The sequence below is a fragment of the Pelodiscus sinensis genome, chromosome 1, assembly GCF_052426305.1.
Source record: "Pelodiscus sinensis isolate ZL-2025 chromosome 1, ASM5242630v1, whole genome shotgun sequence".
NCBI lineage: Eukaryota > Metazoa > Chordata > Testudines > Trionychidae > Pelodiscus > Pelodiscus sinensis.
In genome coordinates, this window is record NC_143052.1 from 256,966,828 (window position 1) to 256,972,980 (window position 6,153).

Genomic DNA, 6,153 nt, shown 5'->3' on the forward strand with positions numbered 1-6,153 from the left:
CCCCAGACTCCCCAGCTCCATCAGTGCACCCTGATTTCTCCACTTTGTCTCTAGTCTCCCGACCTCCCCCTTACCTTTGCCCTTCATGAGGTGAGTATTTTGGGGGTGGGGTGGTCTTGGCCCACTGTTCCTCCCACAGTTCTGATGCAGGGGTTCCCAAGCTATTCAGAAAGCATCTGGAATCCTAGCTTTGAACCCTGGCTAGATCCTCACTAGAGAGGGATGCATTAGATTTTGGGGGCCCTCTCAGTCCTAACCGGCCACAAGATTTACAAAGGGGTCCTGAGCTAAAAAATGTGATGACCTGCTGATTTTGCATTGGTGGAAGGACTTAATTTCTGTTTGAACTAGAACTAACTCAGCATACCTTTTAGAAAAATATCCAATCTTGATTGGAAAAAAAATGCTAGTGATAGAAATCTCACCACATCCCTGAGTAAATTAGGATTAATTACCCTGTCAAAATTATTTGCCTTATTTCCAGTCTGCAAGGAACAAAAATATTAAGCTTAATAAATTCATAGTTACTTATAAACTGTAATCAAGTCACCCCTAGAAATTTCCCTTTCATAAGCTAAATAGATTCTAAGAGCTAAATTGCCAAAAAGTGAGTTTTCCTGTAAGGGTATGTCTAGACTACAGGGTTTTGTCGACAAAACTATACCTGCATCTACACTACCACCAAGTTCTGTCGACATAACGTCGACAGAACTCGGCAGTTTTGTCGACGGCGGTAAACCTCATTCTACGAGGAATAACACCTTTTATTGACAGAGTTCTGTCGACAGAAGGCATTATTGCATCTAAACTGTCCTTTGCGTCTGCACTGCCATGTCGACAAAGCGGCTTACTTTGTCGACAGAACTGGATGTAGTCTAGACACTCTTTGTCAACAGAAGCTTTGTCGACAGTATCTGTCGACAAAGCCACTGTCAACAAAAGCCTGTAGTGTAGACATACCCTTAGGCTGTATCTACACTGGCCACTTATTCTGGAAAATCAACCGCTTTTCCGGAATAACTTGCCAGCTGTCTACACTGGCCCCTTGAATTTCCGGAAAAGCACTGACAATCTACTGTAAAATCATCAGTGCTTTTCCGGAAAAACTATGCTGCTCCCGTTCGGGCAAAAGTCCTTTTCCAGAAAACTGTTCCAGAAAAGGGCCAGTGTAGACAGTGAAAATGACGATCGGGGCTTTTTTGCAGAAAAGCGCGTCTACATTGGCACGGACGCTTTTCCGGAAAAAGTGCTTTTCCGGAAAAGCATCCTGCCAATGTAGACATGCTTTTTCCGGAAATACTTTTAACGGAAAACTGTTCCGTTTTAAGCATTTCCGGAAAAGGGTGCCAGTGTAGACGTAGCCTTAGTGTTCAGTGGCGAAGGCACTGGTTGCTACAGGGGAAGGCTTCAAAGGGATGCAGGTGCACGCTGCAAGACAAAGTAAGGACTGGGATAGCTCAAAGGAGAGTGCTTGTGTGGCTAACAGGCTGGTTCTATAGGAAGCTGATACCCTGTTAAGCACAAGTAAGACTCTCTTTCGCAGAGTTTTGGAGTACTCAGAGCTACTTGGTCCTGGGTACCCATCACAATTATAGCATAAACTGACTGAGCTTACCTTCCCATGTCTGTTCTGCATATACACCACCCAAGTTCAGCAACCTCCATCAAATTTAACTAATATGTACATTTTAGAGAGATATGGGCCAGTGTATAGGCCCTTGTTCTTCTGGACTCATTAAATATAAATAGTGTTTCAAACTGTATGCATATAGTCACACATGCTTTAGAGTTTAACTGTTCTAAAGATTACAATATTATACTGGTTGGGTAACTGGAAGATGTGCATCAATTTTGAATAAGCCAGTCATTGTTAGGTAATAACAACCATGAAAAGAATGTGACGACACCAAGATTTGTAATGTCATAACTTACTGTTGCTTTGGAGCACTTTTCCACTAAACAAAGTGAGGGTTTTTCTGCCTATCCCCAGTTGAAATCTTCCATCTGTTGGTTTTGTTTTGTGTTTTTCTTGTTGTTTTCTTAAGCAATGATGGATAGTGTCCTCAGCATTTCTGGTTTTGAAAGCATATGTCACATCCAATGCCGCTACATGTAGCATGCTAGGGAAAGTAGGGAGTAGCAAAAGAGCTCCCAATAGATAGTGGGACAAATTGAGGAAGCTGATGCTTACTCTAAAGCTGAAAAAGGAAAGATGGTGCTATATGCCACCACCTTTTTCTCCAGAGGCTTCCTGGGGGGAGGCTGAGAGATATTGCTTCCTCTATCCTGCAACAGGTGCTATTAGGACTCCTCCTTACTTATCCTGCAACAGACATCAGGATCATGATGGTAAAGTTTTGATGGCTAGCTCTCATAAAGAGAAAAATCTTAGGCACCTTCACCAAGTGCTACTCACTCAGTAAACAACTGTTCGCTAATGGGTACACTTCCTGATGCACAATTAGTTGCTATGTGAGAAGTCCTGTGGCACCTTAGAGACTCATGGCTATCACTCTGAGACTTTTCTACTGTGTGAGAGCAATCCCTAAATGTAATGCATCTCCTCCCTTAGTATTTGTCTTACCAATTCTTTTTCATTATTTCATGGATGCTTCAACAATATGCTCCACACACTCCAGTAGTAATAATACTAATAATACCTAGTTTGTCATACTGCTGTTCAGCAGTAGACCTCAAAGCACTTTGTACTGAGGATGTCAGTATCATTTTTGACAAAGGAAAACTGAGGCGCAGAGAAGTGAAGTGACTTCTAAAGTCTCCTGGCAGCCTAACAGCAGAGAGAAGATTGGAAGTTAGGTCATCTATCCAAGCCTAGGGTACTGATGTCTATAAATTGAACCTCTCTGGTCTGACTCCTTTGGTACCTGATTGATCCTGAGCCAGGAAACTTGCCCAGAGCAGAAGTCTGTGTCAGTTCCTCTGCTGCCCTTGGGTGCTAGGCTCTTCTTTAGTGGCAGCAGAGGGGCTGGCATTAACCAAGTGAGGCCTGGGGGAAGGGTGTGCTTGAGGGAAGAGGCAGGATGGCTGTGGAGCCAGGAGTACAGCCTGGTGGGACTGGTCTGAGCTCCACAGCAGCCAGATTGTGCTCCCAGCTATGGCACTCTGCAGCTACCCTGCTGCTTCTGGTGCCAGTGAAATGTCGAAAGCTCCTATTTTATAGGAATGTGCTACAGGTGAAACTTGCTTATTGGTATGATCGTAAGGAAGTGCTACTATATCAAACCTGGAGCTAACTGCAGATACAGTGAGGGAAGCAATAGGGCAATGATGATGAATATGGCAGCAGAGAACAGTGCAACCTCTCAAAAGAATGAGGAGGTTGCTTAGTGCTGCCTGTAGCTCAGACTGATGGAACAAAGCTATTTAAAAAAAAAATATCAGTACAACAACTTTCTCCCATGTTCAGTTCCACTTTTCAACCCGGCACCGACGAAACAGCCAGGCTGCGTCTAGGCTGGCCATTTTTTCTGGAAAATCAGCTGCTTTTCTGGAAAAACTTGCCAGCTATCTACACTGGCCGCTTGAATTTCTGCAAAAGCACTGACTTCCTACTTTAAGAAATCAGTGCTTTTTGCGGAAATACTATGCTGCTCCTGTTCGGGCAAAAGTCTTTTTCCGAAAGACTTTTGTGCAAAAGGGCCAGTGTAGACAGCAGAGATTTCTTTTCCACAAAAAAGCCTGGATTATGAAAATGGCGATCGGGGCTTTTTTGCGGAAAAGTGCGTCTAGATTGGCCACGGCCGCTTTTCTGCACAAAGTGCTTTTGCAGAAAAGCGTCCTGCCAATCTAGATGCTCTTTTCCAAAAACACTTTTAATGGAAAAGTTTTCCGTTAAAAGCATTTCCGGAAAATCATGCTAGTCTAGACGTAGCCCTAATTTTCAATGCAGGATCTTACTTACGCTTACAGTCTTCCCTGATCCCAGGACAGCCAGAGATGGCACAGTGGGGCGGGGGTGCTCTCTTTTGCTCCACCCGCCGCTGGAAAGAAGAAAGCGACGTGATCATACAGAACCCTAGCAGCCAAACAGAAGAGGGAGCGGGAGGAGCGGGTGATGCCCCACTCCCCACCAGTCTATCCCCCCTGCCCAACACGAATGGAAATATAAACAAGGCAGCCTCCTCCCTAGGCTGGGCCTTCCGGAGAGCGTGTGAGATGCAAAAACCCAACCAACTCCTCCTCCCCCCCAAAGACAACCCCCGCACACAGAGGTCAGATCCAATTGTGAATCACTCCAGCTCTCACACGCGCTTAGATAAAGCCCCGTGTGGCCCTGTATTTTTGACACGATTGTGTACTGATGTCAATGTATACGCGGAGGCTAAGCGATGGCTTTGCAAGTCTGTGTTGTCAGACACTGAGTGAAACCCAGGAATTTGTGCAGCGCTCCGCATACGGAACACGCACTGATATCCCCGCCCCGGGAGGAAGGCCCTACTCCACGTGTTCCTGCCAGCTGTGGGGGCTGATGGGGGGTAGCCACTGTCAAGCTGGCCGACTCGTTTCCCTTGCTCCTGTTTTTGACTTACCAAGAGCAAAACGCAGGCATTGAAAGTGCTGCGCTATGGCGAAGCCTCACACTTCATTCATGATCTGATCGCTCCAGAATGGCGATACCGACCAGATCAGCCTTTAGGCGACATCAGCAAACAAACCGAGCACGCTGGGACTCAGGAGCAATATAAGACATTGAAGTGCTACACATCTCCTCCTCTGCAGAAAGTGATTGGGACATAGAGGGGGATCATGAAAGGACTTTTGTTGATCATAATTGTACGTCCAGGAGTCACAAGGCGCAAAAAAAGTATTTGCAGAGCTATGCTGTCTTGGGGATAGTCTCTATAGTAGGTAATGCGCGTGTTTAGCAGCAACTGGCGTTTTATTTCACGTGTTCATTTGTTCTATTTACACGTAGTGTATCTATCTGAAAAACAATAAGCCTGTGTCAGACTGTTAGTGGAGAGAGCCATGCCTGTATAAACGTTTCATTTTGTAATTTAATAAAAGCATATTGGGAAACACTAGTTTAAGAGCTGCTGAAGGGCAGAGGAGGCATCACGATCTGTTACTCCACACTCATCAGTTTAACAATCAGAAAATAATCAACTACCACTATAAAACACTGACGGCAGAGAAATGACTTTTGATAGAGTCTGGGCCACTGACTGAGCATGAGCCGAAATAGCTCAGTTGGGAGAGCGTTAGACTGAAGATCTAAAGGTCCCTGGTTCGATCCCGGGTTTCGGCAGATACATTTTTCTTTTATGTGTTTAATTTGAAGTGACTTTCTGCGCAGTTTTCTCCCTGCCTCCCCCTGGGGCTCGCATGTGGGGCAGAGAGAGGGAGGGAGATGATCGGCCATTTTCCTGCACCAGGTGCTCCATGCTCTGGAGAAGGGGGATGCACCCCCTAGGCAGGCACCAACTGTGGGTCAGCCAGGTGCTGCCTTGAGTCTGCTCTGGGTGGGACAGATAGTGCCAACTGGAAGGGGGAAGGGCACTACTAGGCCTTTGGGGGAGCAGAGGGGAGAAAAGTGTCTTGAAACAGGCGGGCGGAGGGGGGGGGAAGGACCTGCAGTGGTTGCCATTGCACCATGTGGGTGGCAGTGTGTGTGTGTGGGGGGGGGGCATGTTTCTTGCTGGTGGGGCCAATACCAATGCTCCTGCATAGGCCCACTGACGGGGCAGTGAGCAGCAAAGGGGGCAATTACCCCAGGGCCTGGCAATTCAAAGGGGCCAGTGGCCAGTGTCCCAGGCCCTATGAATCACTGTTGGAGCATCATGCCATGCATTCCAGGCAGCTCCAAGGGCTGAAGAGGGAGATAATGCCACACTCCAGGCTATGCCGAGGGCCGGCTGCTTTCTGCCCTTGCCCATGCCATGTCTGGGAGCGTAGAACCCCTCCCTCCTTTGCCTGGGAGTCTGCAGAGACTGTCAGCTCCACTGCCCATGGCTGCTGGTTTAAAGGCCCAGCAGAGCCTCACAACCCCAGCCTCCACGGTATTTAGGTGCCTAATTTCCATTGCATTCGTGAACCCAAATTTGCAGTCTCACTGCGTTTGCTGACTGGAGTCTCCACAGGCTCGTTCCTCAAAGTATTTCACACTCAGTTGCACACATCCCAACCGCCAAA

At 47.0% G+C, this 6,153-nt stretch overlaps 1 non-coding gene across 1 annotated transcript; it reads left to right on the forward strand.

The window, feature by feature from the left end:
• The first annotated feature begins 5,196 nt into the window (after window positions 1-5,196).
• On the forward strand, window positions 5,197-5,269 carry TRNAF-GAA (transfer RNA phenylalanine (anticodon GAA)). Its single transcript has one exon. It is a non-coding gene; the product is annotated as a tRNA-Phe (tRNA).
• Window positions 5,270-6,153: the final 884 nt, after the last annotated feature.